Source organism: Dendrobates tinctorius, unplaced genomic scaffold (genome assembly GCF_039654945.1).
Source record: "Dendrobates tinctorius isolate UK_male_01 unplaced genomic scaffold, ASM3965494v1 ptg000304l, whole genome shotgun sequence".
In the NCBI taxonomy this organism is placed as follows: Eukaryota; Metazoa; Chordata; class Amphibia; order Anura; family Dendrobatidae; genus Dendrobates; species Dendrobates tinctorius.
The window spans coordinates 3,423,408-3,442,591 of NW_027361971.1; the positions used below are offsets into that span (position 1 = coordinate 3,423,408).

A 19,184-nucleotide genomic window follows, 5' to 3' on the forward strand; every position below is an offset into this window, starting at 1 on the left:
GGCTGCAGATGCCTGCTCCTTAAGGTGCGTCAAAGTTTGCATGAGCAGACGTATAAGTGGGATGCTCATGCTTAGGATGGCGTCGTCTGCGCTTACCAGCCGTGTGCATTCCTCAAAACACTGAAGGACTTTACAGAGGTCTTTCAGCTTCGACCACTGCACACCTGACAACTCCATGTCTGCTCTCAAAGTGCCTGGCCGTGTATCCTCCCACAAATGCATTATGGCCTGCCTCTGCTCGCACAGCCGCTCCACCATGTGCAGGGTGGAGTTCCACCTTGTTGCAATGTCGATAATGCGGCGGTGGTTGGGAAGGTGGAGCAATCGCTGCAGCTTCTGCATACGAACGGAGTGTACAGGCGACCGGCGGATGTGCGCGCATAGTCTTCGCACCTTCTGGAGCAGGGCTGTTAACTCCGGATAATTTTTGAGGAAGCACTGCACCACCAGGTTCAAGGTGTGAGCCATGCAAGGTATATGGCTGAGTTTTGAAAGGGCTATGGCTGCCACAAAATTACGGCCGTTATCACTAACTACCTTGCCTGCCTCAAGATGTACACTGCCCAGCCATGACTCAGTTTGTCGCTTCAAGTACTCGGCCAGCACCTCAGCGGTGTGTCTGTTGCCCAAACACATCATCTGCAACACAGCCTGCTGACGCTTTCCACTAGCTGCTCGATAGGGGGACACATCGTGTGCAACAGTGGCAGCTGCAGATGGAGTGCTCGTACGACTGCGCTCTGTGGACGAGCTTTCGCTTCTGGAGGAGGAGGAGGGTCGAACGCCTACAGCCAACTGTTTCCTATACCATGGGCTAGGCAGCACTGTCCCACCACCGCTGTCCCCTGTGGACCCTGCATCCACCACATTAACCCAGTGCGCAGTGATGGACACGTAACGGCCCTGGCCATGCCGACTGGACCATGCATCAGTTGTGAGGTGCACCTTTCCGCTCACTGACTGATTGAGTGCATGGACAATGCGGTCTTTCACAAGATGGTGGAGGGCTGGTATGGCTTTGCGAGAGAAGAAGTGGCGACTGGGTAGGTCATAGCGTGGTACTGCATAGGCCATGAGTTCGCGGAAAGCTGTGCTTTCCACCAACCGGAGATTAGTTTGGCAATGTGGGCGTTCAAACCCAGTGTACGCGGATGAGAGACTAAGTACTTTCTTGACCTACTCATAGTGTCTGGGAGGGTGAGCTGGACTTGAGAGCTGCATATGGTGGAAGTAGCGGTGGACAGGGCGGACTGAGAGAGGGTTGATGATGGTGATGGAGTTGGTGTTCTTTCTGATGGCCTAGAATCAGTCTTTCGTTGATATAACAGTGGGATTCCCTGACTGCTGTGGCCTTGCAACGACACCTCAACATTTGCTGCTGTGCTAACCGGTGGGCTTACAGTGGGGGAAACAATGTAGCGTTGTTGACTACCTTCGTTGTGATCAGTTGCACATGTGGCACTTGTGGTTTGGTGTTGTGTCCACGCTTGCAAGTACATGCTGGTTAAATGTCTAAGCATGCAACTGGTATTCAAATTTTTCAGATTTTTCCCTCGGCTAAAGGTCTTTGCGCACTTCTTACAGATAACCTTGGCCTGATCATGAGGATTTTGGTCAAAAAAGTGCCACACTGCACTCTTCCTACTTTGGCAGACATTTTGCGGCCTAGCACGCTGTGATCTTTTGACCCTCTGGACAAGCTGTCCAGCAACTCTTTTGATGTTTGGAACCTGTCTTTGGAGTGCTCCGGGCCTGCCAGATAACAGCTGTTGCGATGTCGATGTCTGCTGTGGATGCTCCTCATCTGAGCTATTGGAAGCAGCACCCTCTTCCCCCAATGGATGCCAATCTGGGTCAACAACTGGGTCATCCATCACCTCCTCTTCTATGTCATGTGCACCTTCCTCTGTGTCACCGTGTATGGTGGTATAGTGTGCGGGAAGGGGCACCTGAGTCTCATCAGGGTCAGAATCTGGCTCTGTACACTGCGAGGACAATGTAGTGCTCTGAGTGAATGTACCAGCAGAATCATCCATCAGCGGCTGTGCATCAGTGCACTCCATGTCAGATTCATCTTGGCCTGGGCAATTCACCATTTGACTTGATAATCCAGGCATGGTATGTGAAAACAGCTTCATGGAGTAATCAGTAGTATGGCCTGGTTCATCCTTCAATCTTGGTTGGGGTGAAGGACACAAGGAAAGGTGTGGTTCATGAACATGAGCCTCCAATGACGACTCAGTGCTTTTACTTTTTACAACTGAAGAAGAGGAGGCGATAGAGCTGGAGGCTGAGTCAGCAATGTAAGACAAAACTTTTTCCTGATGCTCTGGCTTTAAAAGCGGTTTGCCAACTCCTAGAAAACTAAGCGTTCGAGGCCTTATGTAGTCAGACGATGACGCAGGCTCAACACCTCCTGCATTCGGTCCTATTTTGCTCTTGCCACTACCATCAGATCCACCACCAACACCATCATTACCAGCTGCCAACCCCCGCCCAATTCCACGGCCTCTTCCACCAGCCTTCCTCATTTTTGGTAGAAATGTAGACAAAATCCAACAAACTATATAGTAATGTAAAACAAGGTACAAGGTGTCTATAGGACAGGGGAGATTTTGAATTTCTGCAGACACTTGTGGACACTGGACACTTTTGGATTGTGTGAGGCCCACTGATATCTGAGCGCTATGTCACAGGCTCGATGGCACAGCTGTGACAAAAGTGACTAGAGGATAAGGGAGATTGGATTGCTTTTAAAAAAGCAGTTTGCAGAGCAGTGGGTAAACAGCAATGCCAGCCTGTCAGGAAGCCTTAAAAGGCAGCCCAACAACCAACACCACTGATACACCACTATATAGCCTCCCCTTGCACTGCACACACAGTGACTGGTGTGTTGTACAGGCCAAATCGCTAGCAGCAGAAGCAGTTTTTTTTTCTTCTCAGCAGGACAAAAAAAAAAATTGGGATTGCTTTTAAAAAAGCAGTTTGCGGAGCAGTGGTTAAACAGCAAGGCAGGAATGTCAGGAAGCCTTAGAAGGCAGCCCAACAACCAACACCACTGATACACCACTATATAGCCTCCCCTTGCACTGCACACACACACAGTGACTGGTGTGTTGTGCAGGCCAAATCGCTAGCAGCAGAAGCAGTTTTTTTGTCTTCTTCCCTGCCTAACGCTCTCCCTACAGAATCAGCAGCAACCTCTCCCTATACTGAGATCGGCAGAAGTAAGATGGCGGTCGGCGTGCACGCCCTTTTATACCCCGTGTGACGCCCACCAAAGCAAGCCAATCACTTGCATGCCCTTCTGAAAGATGGTGGTGACCCCTGCCTATGTCATCACGTTGCCCACAGTGTCCGTGGATCCTGATTGGCTGAAAAAGAGCGCAAAACAAACTTTTGAAACGCGACTTTGGCGCGTAAGTCGCCGACCTCATCCTAGGGTCAGGTTTCGTTTCATGAAACCCGACTTTGCCAAAAGTCGGCGACTTTTGAAATTTTTCGACCCGTTTCGCTCAACTCTAGATCCCAGTGATTGTGAGACTGCTTTCTTGTGACATATTATATTTCAAGATAGTGGCAAAATTTGTTCAATATGACTTACGTTTATTTGTGAAAAACACAAACATTTGGTGAAAATTGAGAAAATGTTGCAATGTTCAAACTTTTAATTTTTATACCCTTAAGCCTGAGAGTCATGTCACACACAATAGTTAATAAATAACATTTCCCACATGACTTCTTTACATCAGCACAATTTTTCAAACCTATTTTTTCCTTGTTTGGACTTTAGAAGGGTTAAAAGTTGACCAGCAATTTCTAATTTTTCCAACAAAATTTACAAAACCATTTATTTGGGGACCACACCACATTTGAAGTGGCTTTGAGAGGCCCTTTTGAAATAAAATACCCAAAAGTGACACCATTCTAAAAACTGCAACCTTCAAAGTGCTCAAATTCACATTCAAGAAGTTTATTAACCCTCCAGTGTTTCACAGGAATTTTTTCAATATGGAAGAAATTTTTTTTTTACTGTAGATGCAATTTTTTTTTCACAAAGGTAACAGGAGAAAATGGAACCCAAAATTTGTTGTTCTTGAGTATGTAAATACCTCATATGAGGGGAAAAACTTCTCTTTGGGAGCACTGCAGGGCTCAGAAAGGAAGGTGTGATGTTTTGGAATGCAGAATTTGATGCAATGGTATGCGGGTGTTATGTTGCATGTGGAGAGCCCTTGGTGTGACTTAACAGTGGAAACCCACCACAAGTGACCCCATTTTGGAAACTAGACCAATCTCGGAAAGTATCTAGACGTGTAGTGAGCCCCTTGAATCCAAGGTGCTTCACAGAATTTTACAACGTTGATCTGCAAAAATGTAAAAATATATATTTGTCCGACAACACTGTTTTAGCCCCAATTGTTTTCATTTTCACAAGGATAACAGGGGAAAATAAAACGAAAATGTGTTGCGCAATTTCACCTGAACATACCGATACCACATATTTGGCCCATAACTTTTGAGGCACAGTGCAAATCCTCAGAAGGGAAGAAACGCCATAATGCAGGTCAGATTTTGCTGGAATGGTTTGAGGGTGCCATGTCACATTGGCCTCTGCCTGCCTTCTGAATGCTGTGATCAATATCGATAGCAGCATTAAAGGAGTTAACATGCCGAAAGCGCTGCAAGTAAATAAGAGGGATCGACCAATTGGAGTGAATTGAGCCCTGTGAATAGGGACTCTGTATTTGGTGTATCTGGATCTTTGGACACTATAGTTTCAATTAATTAATTACATTACATCAATTAATTGTTACATTGATTATGTTATGTTACAAGTTATGATTATGTTGCAAGTTATATTTTATAGAATATTTAGTCCATCTCAGTCAGTGATATTTTACTCTAAGGCTGAGTTCACACGTGGCTTTTTTTCGCGCTTCCGCGGCGGTTTTAACAGCGCGATTTTGCCGCGAAAACGCGAAAAATAAGCATCCCATGCATTCCTATGGGATTCCGCAATGCTGAAACGCAGCATGCTCATTAATTTGCGGAATCGCGGCGATCCCGCACCCATAGGAATGCATTGTTCCGCTTATTTCCCGCATGTGGCTGTGCACACCATGCGGAAAGTAAGCAGAACAATTGCGGATGGTACCCATGGTCCGGAGGAGAGAAGACTGTCCTCCGGGCTTTGGGTACCATATCCCTGTAAAAAATAGAATTTAAAAATAAAAAATAGTGTTATTCTCACCCTCCGACGTCCCGCGCATCCGTTCCCAGTAATCCTTTGCGAAAATGCTCGCGATGACGTCCCTTCTCGCGGGATCGCGAAGTCTCGCGGTCATTCGCGAGACGTCGTGATCCCGCGAGAACTGACGTCATCGCGGGCATTTTCGCAAAGGACTACTGGGAACGGATGCGCGGGACGTCGGAGGGTGAGAATAACACTATTTTTTTTTACATTCTATCTTTACTACTGATGCCGCATAGGCGGCCTCAGTAGTAAAAAGTTGGTCACACTCGTCAAACACTATGTTTGACGAGTGTGACCAACCTGTCAATCAGTTCTCCAAGCGATGCTACAGATCGCTTGGAAAACGCTAGCATTCTGCAAGCTAATTACGCTTGCAAAATGCTAGTTTTTCCGCGGGAAAATCGCGGGAATTTAAAATGCGATTTTCCCGCGGAATGGAATTCCGGAATTCTCGCAGTAATTTCCGCGAGAGTTCCGGTACGTGTGCACTTAGCCTAAGGGAGATCAAGAACAGCAGCTGTGAACAAGATATATGCACATAGGGCCAAATTTATCAAACCTTTGTCAAAATTCTGGTATAAAAAGCTTTTAAAAAGTTGCCAAATTTTGGTGCAACTCTAGGCTGTGCTATGATTTTGGAGAATTTTGGTATTTTCACACCATTTTTTCCCAGCTGTGAAAAAGCAGGCACACACAGAACCAGAGCTTCGTGCTTCACCCTGGCCCCTCATCAAGACCAATTCTTGATTAATTGGGGCCATAGCATTCAACACACAAGCCAACAAACATTAACAAGGGGAAGGAAACTGATTATTTCTGGTTGAATTGCAACCAACTACCAAGATAGTCTTTAATATATATTGTGGTGTAGTGACCACTGTGTACACTAGGGGGTGCTGTGTGGGTGTCCCAGGATGGGCGTACAGGCATATCCTGTGTGGTAATAGGAGTAGGATGCTAAATGACCTTTATGTATCCCAAGGTGGGTGGCCTTGGGATGAAGTCTTGATTATGTGTTGATCAGCAGAGGTACTGCTGAGGTTTCTGGTACAATGTGTCAGGGAGAGCCTTCAGGTGGCTGGTGAGACGGGTGGAACCAGCCACCTACAAACCCACCCAGAGGCGTGTGTCTAAAAATGCCCATAGTAAACAGTATGTGTTTGAATGGTTGTAGGACCTGCGATGAGGTCATAGCCATGTGATCTGGTGGGCGTGGCTATGGACAATATAAGGTAACCAGGGTAGGTCACGAGTGAATGCCTGGACCCGGTTGGTCTGTATGGAAGGTCTCGTCAGGCCGACTGCTGGAAGATGTGGCTGCCTTCCAGAACAGCACGTGTGGACGCTGTGTATAATGGCTACGTGTGTCTGACAGTTCCCAGGAGGGAATGGATGTCTGCAGTGTGAAGCAGCTAAGATGTAACCCGGTCACGGGGAGAGTAACTGAGAGACTGTATAGCCTGTTGGCTGGATAAAGCACAGTCTGTGTGACCAGAGGGCTAAGGGAAGCAGAGCTCCACTATGAAGATAGCCTGTTGTCTGCTATAAGACTGTTGCATGCTGATTTTGGCTTATGTTGATGCATAAACCGCATGGACTGTTGATATATGAAAAACCCGTGCTGGACCTGGTTATTTGGCTGCACGGTGAGTATCTCCAACCTGAGTAACAAGAGCTACCTTACAATTGGTGGAGAATGCGAAGGGCACTGTTGTAGCCTTGTTGCTAGGGGCAACGGACGAGGTCTGCAAAACTCAGTTGCTAAGGGCAACGGTTCCAAAAGCACATGTTGCAGTGCTGGCGACTCTGAGCCAGGAGAACAGACGGTCTTGAAAACCGTGAGTTATGCTGACCGGGGTCAGTGGAAGTGTCATGTCCGCCATGTCCGCCATGTCTGTTATGTGTCATGTCCACCATGTCTGTTATGCTGCAAGTTACCTGGAGAAGTGTGCATGCGCGCCTTACCTCATGGCTGCACGCTGTTGCTGGGTGACCATCCGCTTCTGTCTGACTCTGCAATCCGCTGTATTCCTGGAAACCCCTGATCATGTGACCTTTCCTATGTTCCAGTCCTGCTCTGGTTCTGCAATCCGCTGTATTCCTGGAACCCCTGATCATGTGACATTCTCTATGGTTCTACCCAGGCTGTTCTAGCGATGCTCTCTATGATCCTGGAGGATCTGAACCGGAAGTCCTTCCATGATCCTGACCCGGAACTACAGGTGCTATGGTGCTATATCAGACCGCCCCTCCCTATGGTCAGGGCCTGATTACTGTGTTGCCTCCCTGCATGGCTGCTTGGTCTGCTCAGTCGCTCCCTGCATTCTTTGCCCCTGCACTCTGCCCTGTCGTGCGTCTCTGCACACGCTCTGTGCTTGTACTCTGCCTCTTGTCTCGTGCCATGTCTTGTGTTGTCTCTCGTGTTTTGCTATGTCTCGCCTTAGCTATTCTTTGACTTGTAGTCCTTCCTCTGTTCTCTGCCTTGCCTGTTTCGCCATGTCTGGCCTTTGCTATTCTGAGTCTTGTAGTACTTCCACGTTATTTGTCTCTGCCTGGTTTTCCGTACTCTGTCCTCTGGTGCTCTCTAGCACACTCCTGACTAGTCCCAAGGCTCAGCCTTGGCCCGGTTCTGGGCTTTGGCCTACACTCCGCTGCTAGCTCTGTTCTCTCTCTGACCTGATTCTATGTTTCTGCCTATGTTCCTCTTCAGGTTTCGCTCCTTGCTTTGTCTTTTCCTTGCCCTGTAGGTTTTCCTTCCCCCTGTCTTGTTGTTTCAGTACCGACCTGTTGGTCGCGTCACACAGGACAGGGTCACTAGTCAGTCCTGTTGTTTTAGTTACCGGCCTTTGAGTCGTGTCACACAGGACAGGCATACGTGACAAATTGCCCTTGCCCGCCTCCTGTGCCTTAGTCATGTCGTGTGCTTGTGTCTCAGCCGTGTGCGCTGGCCAGTGAGGCGTGTCTCCTGCCTTGAACCCTGGCGTGGCTCCTAGCACACACCCTGCCTTGAACCCTGGCATGGCTCCTAGCACGCACCCTGCCTCGAACCCTGGCGTGGCTCCTAGCATGCACCCTGCCTCGAACCTTGGCATGGCTCCTAGCATGCACCCTGCCTCGAACCCTGGCGTGGCTCCTAGCACGCACCCTGCCTTGAACCCTGACCCTGGCGTGCCCCTCTGCACGTGCAGGACCCTGTCTTGTATGTTGAACCTGACCCTGTCTTGTATGTTGAACCTGACCCTGGCATGCCCCTTGGCACGCGCAGGACTCTGCCTTGTACCTTGTGCCTCGGCGTGTCTCTATACACGCACCGTCTTGTTTGTTGAACTTTGTGCCTAGGCGTGTCTCTACACACACACCCTGTCTTGTTTGTTGCTTTGAACCCTGGCGTGTCCCCTACACACGCACCTTGCCTTGCACCTTGCTTTGAACCCTGGCGTGTCCCCTACACACGCACCCTGCCTTGCACCTTGTCCTTGACCCTGGTATGCCCCTAGCATGCACCCTGCCTGGAATCCTGCCTTGGACCTCGGCGTGTTCCCTAACATGCACCATGCCTGGAGATCTGTCGTACCTCCTTGCCTGAACCCTGGTTTGCCTGCCGGATGCCCAGAACCTGCTGATCGCTGCCAGAAATCGTAAGCCTGATGACTGCGGCCTGATGTCCGGAGCTGTTGTCCGCAGCCTGATGCCCTGATTATGTCAATCGTTGCCAGCTGTCCGGAGTCCGATGCCATTGTGCCTTTGCCTGTACCCAGGTGTGCCACCTGGCACGTACTATGCTATGGACCTTGGTGTGCCCACGCACGCACCTTGCCGTGTTTGCTTGTTCTCACATTTTTGCACTGTTATCCTGAAGTTGTCTTAATGAAGATACCTTGAACTTACGTCTTGTCTTGTTTTGCTTCCTGCTTCCCTGGTCGTCAGACACTCACATAGCCCCTTGAGCCGGCCGTCTGGTCCCAGCAGTCGTGGTGGCTCACCCCCTTGGTCTTGCCCCTGACACTCCATGTATAGGGGGTGGTTCCTCACAAGGTCAGCTCACCCTCGGTGGGTGGGTGCCACGACCCAGAGGGTCCACTCAAAAAATCAGCTCAGCAGAAGCTGAGTCCGTCACATAAGCACAATACCACACCAGTTCCTGCTGGGAAGGAGGAAGGAGTCTCTGGACGGTTGACTCAAAGAGTCAGGTGACTCTGACAGGAACTCCTCTCATTTTCTCTCTGACCGAGGAAAAAGGTCCAGGTTCGCTGCAAACATGGGGTCTCTGTGGACTATACGGTGGACAGAGTAATGTTTGAGGGGTACAAAAGCGTTGAGTGCCAAGGTGATGGTATACCACCAAACTTAGTGTATGCCTTTGAGAGGGGCCGGGACTTTGTTTTGTTTGATGATGTGTGGCAGGGGGATGGAGACGTTTCTACTGTTGGGCTAGCAGACAGTGAGACGGTGATGCCTCCTAAAGTGGACAGGTCAGATGTAGAAGTGACCGGAAGAAAGGGTACATCTGCCCAACTGATGGACCTGATGTCTCGTGACAGGACTGATGGTGACCTGATTGATAAGAAAACTGGAGTAGAAACATGGTTAGACGGTAGCAGGAATGTTCACTCGGCTGATGGGGCTGACACAGTGGTACCCATTGAAAATATAATTAAAGAAGTAGTGGTGCGACACGTGCTGGCCAAAAGGGAACAGGATCATGAGATACAGCTGATAAAAGAGACAGTGGAAGAACATGTCGAACGAGAAAGGGTCCTGAGACAAACGGCCGAGCACAGGGTGGAGGAGCTTGAGAAAGAAGTCTTGGAGCTCAGAGGTCACCTGTCAACGTGGCAAAGCATGAACAAGACCCTTAGGGAAGAGATGGAAGAGCGCAGAGGAGCAGTAAGAGGTCTTCTGCCGGAGAAGTTTGTGGACGAAGACTTACAGCGGCCGAGTGCGAGTGATAACCAGACGGAACTGCCAGTACCTATCTTGGCAAAGGGTCTTGAAGAGGGTAAATCTCATGAAGTCAGTGAGCTAAGAACTGACCAAGATATTCCCCCGGTCGGGACAACTGTAGTGAGGAAAGTGGCCGTGGTAAACCCAGAGCCTTCTGTCCAGGAAGAGAGCAAGACCACAACCTTCAAGTCAGTGATTGACGTACCCGAAGACATGTAAGAAGCCTATACTGAGGAAGAGGTAATTCATGCCATGGTCCAAGAATCCAAATCCTTGCTGCCTGCACCACCGTCATAGCCAGTTGTTCACCTCTAGTATCTTATTCCATCTTCTGATGCCATGACCATCGACTGGGAGGATTGACAAGAAAACAGCCTGTACGTTCTGTTCCTTTATTTTCTTCCCCAGAACTTCAAAGTCTTCGCAGAGAGTTGGTAGGTCATTTCTTGCCGTGTCGTTTGTGCCTACATGTATCAGTAGGAAAGGGTAGTCGTCCTTGGATTTGAGGATAGTTGGTATCCTGTTGGCCACATCCTTGATCTTTGCTCCTGGGAAGCAGCATACTTCTCGCACGGTTATGTCCGGCCTGCAGATAGTTGCCTCCGTGCCTCTTAGTAGTGAGTCGCCCATAACTACCACTCTTCTTTTCTTTCCGGACGCACTGCTTGTTGCTCGTGAGTGTTTTTGAGTGTCATTTGTTTCCGCCTTTCTTGACACAGTAGCTTCTTTTGTTGATAGTGTGTCTTCTCTTGTAGATACAGTATCATCCTGAGCTGTGCCATTTTCGTTCTCCAGCATGAGGGCTTCATATTGGTTATTAAGCTGTGTGGGTGGTGATGACCACTTGATCCGTTTGCTTCTTTTCATCACATGGCTCCACTTTTCATCCTCTGTATGTGCTCTGAAGCTTTTCTCACTTTCTGTATCCTGAATGGTTGCTTCTGCTTCATCCAATAAGTCCTCTTCTGCTCGGCCTACAACCTGCAACAGTGACCCCATTCCTTCACAGCTCCTGCAGTCTCTCTCACCAGTGGTCACCACTCACCTGACTAAAATATTTAACCTCTCTCTTTCTTCAGGTATATTTCCCTCCTCATTTAAACATGCCATCATAACCCCTTTACTTAAAAAGCCATCCCTGGACCAGAACTGCACTGCTAACTACAGACCTGTCTCCAACCTTTCCTTCATCTCTAAACTCCTGGAACGCTTGGTCCACTCCCGTCTAATCCGCTATCTCTCGGATAACACTCTTCTCGACCCCTTACAATCAGGTTTCCGCTCTTTACACTCTACTGAAACTGCCCTCACTAAAGTCTCTAATGATCTAATAACAGCTAAATCAAAAGGTCATTGCTCCCTGCTGATTCTCCTGGATCTCTCTGCCGCATTTGACACTGTGGATCACCAGCTCCGCCTCACTATGCTCCGCTCTATAGGCCTCAAGGACACAGCCCTCTCCTGGTTCTCCTCCTACCTCTCTGACCACTCCTTCACTGTATCCTTTTCCGGCTCCTCTTCCTCTCCTCGTCCCCTTATTATCGGGGTCCCGCAGGGCTCAGTCCTAGGCCCCCTCCTCTTCTCTTTATACACTGCCCCTATTGGACAAACAATCAGCAGATTTGGGTTCCAGTATCATCTCTATGCCGATGACACCCAATTATACACTTCTTCCCCTGACATCACCCCTACCCTAATTCAAAATACCAAGGATTGTCTGTCTGCTGTCTCTAGCATCATGTCCTCCCTCTATCTGAAACTAAATCTCTCCAAAACTGATCTTCTTGTGTTTCTCCCCTCTACTAACCTCACTCTACCTAACATCAAAATAACCCTGGAGGGTTCAACCATAACTCCCAAGCAGCATGCCCGCTGTCTTGGGGTCATATTCGACACTGAACTTTCCTTTACTCCCTACATCCGATCACTCAGTCGCTCTTGTCACCTGCATCTTAAAAACATCTCCAGAATCCGACCTTTTCTCACCTTTGAAACTGCTAAGACTCTTACTGTCGCTCTTATTCATTCTCGTCTGGACTACTGCAACTCTCTTCTGATCGGTCTCCCTCTTACCAAACTTTCTCCGCTCCAATCCATCTTGAACGCGGCAGCCAGGGTCATATTTCTGTCCAGCCGCTTCACCGATGCCTCCATCTTGTGCCAGTCATTACACTGGCTACCTATTCGCTACAGGGTCCAGTATAAACTCATCTCTCTCACCCACAAAGCTCTCCACTGTTCTGCACCGCCTTATATCTCCTCTCTCATCTCTGTCTATCGCCCTACACGTGCCCTCCGTTCTACAAATGACCTAAGACTAACATCCCCCGTAATCCGAACCTCGCACCTCCGTCTCCAAGACTTCTCTCGTGCTGCTCCAGCTCTCTGGAATGCACTTCCCCAGACGATCAGACTGATACCTAGCCCTGACCTATTCAAGCCTACCACATCAACTACTCAGCAAACTAACTTTGCCCTGTTCCCTCCTTCCAAATATTATTCTGAATCTGCACCCTACTATTCATCTGTCTCCACACCCTCCATGCACACGATAACTGCACTTGATACTTGTCTATTGCACTTAAACACACGGGCTGATGACCGGATCATGCAGCTTTATATGAAAATCCCTATTTATTATAATTGCCAGACCTGAATTAACAAGCACTTCTCACCTACTGTGTCCCCCCATTTCCTTGTAGATTGTAAGCTTGCGAGCAGGGACCTCACCCCTAATGTCACTGTTTGAATTGTCTTAACTTGTATTGAATTTATTGTCTGTACATGTCCCCGCTTAATTGTAAAGTGCTGCGGAATATGTTGGAGCTATATAAATAAAAATTATTATTATTATTATTATTATTATTATTTAATTACCTTCAATGTTGCTATTCTTTCTTCCAGTCCCTGCACCTTTTCCTCTAAGAGGGCAACAAGTTTGCACTTCTAACAGGTAAAGTTGAGTTTTTGTGCATGAGGCTTTTAAAAAGGTGGTCAAAGCGTGTAAGGTGCACTAGGCATCAGAGACAAAACAGTTGGAGGTACTATGAGCCAGGGAAGACACAGCAAAGCGGGTAGCTGTCCTGCAAGATATGCATCTGCTATGTCTCCACGCTAAACAGTTGTTCAGGCGGAGTAATATGAAAGCTGCTCGACTTCTAGAACTGGCAAGGGACGCTAAGAATCGGCTGGGCCTAGAGGAAGATGTAATCCCTGTACCCAAATATCTGGTCGGGAGAATCATTGGAAGGCTCGGGAAGGTAATGCAAAACCTTGTGGATATCTCCAGTGTGGTGAGGGTGAGGATCCCTCCTGATGGTGAAGTCCAGCTATCTGGTGAAGAGGACATGATTCCCATTGTAAGTCCCATCGGACGATGCCTGCACACACCCACAACCCCGGCAGGCCCGCACAGACCCCCGGCAGGCCCGCACAGACCCCCGGCAGGCCCGTACAGACCCCCAGCAGCCCGCACAGACCCCCAACAGCCCGCACAGACCCCCAGCAGGCCCACACAGACCCCCGGCAGGCCCGTACAGACCCCCGGCATGCCCGCACAGACTCCCCAGCATGCCCGCACAGACCCCCGGCAGCCCGCACAGACCCCCGGCAGGCCCGCACAGACCCCTGGCAGGCCCGTACAGACCCCCAGCAGCCCGCACAGACCCCCGGCAGGCCCGCACAGATCCCCAGCAGGCCCGCACAGACCCCCGGCAGGCCCGTACAGACCCCCGGCAGGCCCGCACAGACCGCGCATCATGATGACATCATTTCAGCAATCACAGCCACACCATTAGTTAACATGGCTAACACAACTGGCTCATTGCATTATGGGAACTTCTGATTCTGGTATTCGATATTGTAAAAATATCAGTACTCGGTATCGGAACTCCGATACAGCGAATATCGGCCGATACCCGATATTTGCAGTATCGGAATGCTCAACACTACTCTCGACTTTAACTCGCACCAAGCGAAATATAAGATTGATGTAAAATTTCCTTCATGTATCAGCGCTAAGGTTTTGAAAGTCATTATTGTAAATGACCAAAGGCAGAGCATAACTCACCAGAAAATGACCTACGATTTAAAACAAGCTTTTATGAAAAACATATCTGTAAAGATTCTTTTGGTGTCTTTTTTTTTTTACATTTTACTATTTGTATTTTTAAAATATCCTTTGAACCCTGTCACTCGATCCATTAGTTGTTGTTACCGTAGTGCCGGCAGCAATTATAAGAGTAAATTAGCCGGAAAGTTTACATTGTGCAATGTGAGAGTGTGATACAGATGCACAACTGTAGGGAGAGGTCTGGGACAAACTCGTCGATTAGCGAGAGGTTGTGTTTTGAAATATGAATTTCACTGAGCAGCCATAAACGATAGCCTGATAAGAAAAAACACCTTATATAGTGAATGGAGGCTATAAGGAGCTGACACAGAGCAAAAGCACAAGATCAATTATGTTGGGAGGAGGCTACATACGATGTTATCACCTTATCACCACACCTTGGCATTGACTTTTATTTTAATTCACTTTCAAGGTTTTATATCTTAAGATAAATTTAACCAGTACTAGAAGGAACTAATTAAAAGTAATGAGAATGAAAATTTTTATACTGTACTTATCCTGACTTCCTACTATATGGCAGGCCGGTGAATATTTGAGAATAGCCTTTCCTAATATAGTTTTATTACATGCAAGAGTGACTTTATAATACAAAAGGGTGGCCATCTAAAATTGAAATTCCCTAAAGAGTCTCTGACAACCATTCAACATATGCGATTTTGCCCATTAAAAGACTGCAGACTACCATAAGCAACAGTGGTTACTAGAAATAAGCGAACTTGTTCAAAAAACGTTTGCCAATGTCAAATTTGGCAGGAACGTAGCAAATTCAGATTCAGATTCATATTCGGTTTCCCAAGCATTATTCTTCATAGTTGGCAAAATTTGGTCACAGTTCGGTAAATGATACCGTTTCCACTAATGCTTTCTTTATGACTTTGGCTAGGATAGTGGTTTTGTATGATGAGTGGGGGATGCGTTTTATAAGGGGAGGGGGAGTGTATATGTCAGAGAAGCGGGGGAGGGTAATTTTTTTTTTAACACCTTAGCGACCAACGATACGCCTTTTAACAGCCATAGTTAAGGGTACTTATTCCTCCGCACCACTTTTCAATGGTGCTGAGAAATAACATTATAGCACCCCACACCGTCGGAAATTCTCTGGGGTTTTGGACACCAGTGTTGCAATCACCGTTATTCGCGAAATAACAATGTCCGGTTTCCCATTTATTTCTCTCTCCTCTGATATGATCGAGCACATCAAATGAGAAAGAAATGGAGTCCCCCAAGCCCCCCGGTACCTCCAGTGTCCCTGGATCCTCCTGTATCCCCGAGCTGTCTTCTTCTGGGAAGAAAATGGTGGGCGCACCCGGCATCAAAATAAAAAATTAGTAAATCAAATCCCCCTTTACCACCCCCTTAGGGTAATAATAATACTAATAATATAAAAAATGTATATTTTATTCCATTAGGGTTGGGGTTATAGCTAGGGTTAGGGTTGGGGCTAGGGTTAGGGTTATGGTTGGGGTTATAGTTGGGGATGGGGCTAAGGTTAGGGTTGGGGCTAGGGTTAGGGTTGGGGCAATGGTTGGGGTCAGAGTTAGGGTTAGAGCTAGGGTTAGGGTTGGGCTATGGTTTTGGTGAGGGTTAAGGTTGTTGCTAGGGTTGGGATTATGGTTAGGGTTGGGACAAGGGTTAGGGGTGTGGTTAGGGTTATGGTTAGGGTTGGGATTAGGATTAGGGGTGTTTTGGGGTTAGGGTAGGAGTTAGAAATAGGGGGTTCCACTGTTTAGGTACATCAGGGGTCTCCAAACACGACATGGCGCCCACTATTGATTCCAACCAGTTTTGCATTCAAAAAGTCAAACTGTGCTCCCTCCTTTCTGAGCCCTGCCATATGCCCAAACAGAGGCTTTCCCCCACATACGGGGTATCAGCGTACTCAGGAGAAATTGCACAGCAAATTTTGTTGTCCATTTTCTACTGTTTCCCTTGAAAAAATAAAAAAAATTGGTTCCAAAGTAATTTTTTGTGAAATAAGTAAAATGTTCATTTTTCCTTCAACATTGCTTTACAGTTGTGCTCAAAAATTCACATATCCTGGCAGAATATTTGCTTTCTTGGCCTTTTTTTTCAGAGAAAATGATAACACCAAAACTCATGGATAGTGGTGGTATGAAGCCATTTTTTTGTCAAACTGCTGTGTTTTCTCTTTTTAAATCATAATGATAAATCAAAACATCAAAATGACCCTGATCAAAAATTTACATTCCCTAGTGATTTTGGCCTGAAAACATGCACAGAAGTTGACACAAATGGGTTTGAATGACTACTAAAGATAACATCCTCACCTGTGACCTGTGACAAATGCCATGAAAATTGTTTGGGATGCAAAGAAAAACTCACAAAAAAAATCAGCTGGAATACTGGACTCTTTGAAAACTAGCGGTGTGGCTGTTTCAAGATGCAAAATAAGGAGGCACTTGAAAAAAAATGGGATGCATGGTCAAATCGTCATAAGAAAGCCATTACTGCACAAATTCCACAAAGAATCAGCACAGCACAGAGACAAGCCTCAAAACTTCTGGAACAAGGTAAGTTAGAGTGATGAGACCAAAATTGAACTTTTTGACCACAACCATAAACATTACATTTGGAGAGAGGTCAACAACAAAAACCAGGGGAAGAGTCTTGAGGAGATCATTTGCATATTCCCAGTGCCTTCTGGGATAAGTGAAGAGTCTCCGCGAGCTCAACGATCACTGGGTTTTGGCCGTTGCAGCTGAAAAGAGGAAATCGGAAAACCAGGGGAAGAGTCTTGAGGAGATCATTTGCATATTCCCAGTGCCTTCTGGGATAAGTGAAGAGTCTCCGCGAGCTCAACGATCACTGGGTTTTGGCCGTTGCAGCTGAAAAGAGGAAATCGGAAAACCAGGGGAAGAGTCTTGAGGAGATCATTTGCATATTCCCAGTGCCTTCTGGGATAAGTGAAGAGTCTCCGCGAGCTCAACGATCACTTTTCGCTCATCTTTCAGCGTTTTTAAGAAATCTCAAGATGGAAGAGGCCAGGAGCCATTTGGTGAGCTGCATTTCTTGCTACATGTTCACAGATTTACCAGTGGAAAAGCCAAACTTCACATGCCACAAATGCAAGCTTGTGTCCCTGTTGGAGGAAAAGTTGCAAATTCTCGAAGAGAGGTTAGCTACGTTGAAGATCATTAAGGAAGGTGAAGAGTTCTTGGATAGAGCAGAATTATCTCTTCATGTTACAGAAAGAGAAGAGATTCGAAGTGCACCTGAAGAAACAGAGGAATGGAGACATGTGACCCAGAGAAGCAGGAGGACCAGGAGGCAGTCAGCACCCATACTGGTCAGAAACCAGTACCAGGCTCTCACGCAGGAAAACGATGAAGAAATACATCAGGATAAGACTTTGCCAACAAACAGCAACCTTGTACGCCTTCAGAGTCCTCCTGGATGGAGAAAGAAAAATGTTGTGAAGAAGAAACGGAGAGTGGTGGTCATGGGGGATTCCCTGTTGAGAGGAACAGAGGCCGCTATCTGCAGACCGGATATAACTTCAAGAGAAATGTGCTGTCTTCCAGGTGCAAAAATTAAAGATGTGTCTGACAGGATATCAGGACTCTTCAGACCTACAGATGACTATCCATTCCTGCTACTACATGTGGGGACAAATGACACCGCAAGAAACGACCTGGAAACCATCTGCAGAGACTTTGAAGACTTAGGCAAGAAAGTGAAAGAACTGGGAGCGCAGGTGGTCTTCTCTTCCATCCTCCCAGTGGATGGCCATGGAACAAGGAGGTGGAATAAGATTCTGCAAGTGAACAACTGGTTACGTCGATGGTGCCATCAGCAACAATTTGGATTTCTGGATCACGGAGTGAACTACTTATACGATGGACTACTTGCTAGAGATGGGGTGCACCTTACGAAGACTGGAAAGCATGTATTTGGAAGTCGCCTTGCTACACTTGTAAGGAGAGCTTTAAACTAGAACAACATGGGAAGGGAAGCAAAAGACCAGAAAAAGCCATACACCTGACAAATGCTATTGAGAACTCTGCTATCAGAAGTGGAAAGGAAGAACAAAGACGAAAGATTCTAATTAATAAAAATATTGGAGAAAGAGAAACCAATCACAAAATAAAATGTTTCTATACTAATGCACAAAGCATGGGCAACAAACAAGGAGAATTGGAACTACTAACACAGGAAAAGAAATATGATGTCATTGGAATCACTGAAACTTGGTGGGACAATACACATGATTGGAATACAAGACTAGAAGGATACAACTTATTTGCAAGAAACAGACTTGATAAACGAGGAGGAGGTGTCGCATTGTATGTTAGAAACGCGTATATCTGCACAGAGATTGAAGCTTCAGAGACTGGGAGTTCTGTGGAAACTGTTTGGGTAAGAATACAAGGTCAGAACAATGGAAAGGACACCATTGTAGGCATTTACTACAGACCGCCTGTGCAAGCTGAAGATATGGATGAACTCTTTATGCATCAAATGGCCAAGTTCTCCAAAAAATATGACATAGTTGTCATGGGAGATTTCAACTATCCAGACATTTGTTGGGAATCTCTCTCAGGCAAAACTAACAGGTCAAGGAAATTCTTATCCTCTCTTGCTGACAACTTTATCTTCCAAAAGGTAAGGGAGAAAACAAGGGGAACTGCTACCTTGGATCTAATCCTTATAAACAGGGAGGAAATGGTTGAGGAGGTAAAAGTGGCTGGGACCCTAGGAGGTAGCGACCATGCTATTTTAGAATTTTGGATAACTAGAGGCGGAAGACCTGTGAAGACTCAGACGTCAAGGTTAGATTTCAGAAAGGCAGATTTTAAGGGATTCAGAAAGAGAATTGGAGGGATCCAATGG

General features: G+C 47.1%; 1 protein-coding gene across 1 annotated transcript in view; it reads left to right on the top strand.

Annotated features, from left to right (window-relative positions):
- The window catches only part of OPTC (opticin), a 338,728-nt gene that overhangs the window by 23,987 nt on the left and 295,557 nt on the right, over positions 1–19,184 (top strand). The window contains exon 2 of the mRNA XM_073560757.1: positions 13,106–13,154. The gene's annotated coding sequence lies outside the window, so the exon portion shown is untranslated. The remainder of the gene's footprint in view (positions 1–13,105; positions 13,155–19,184) is intronic.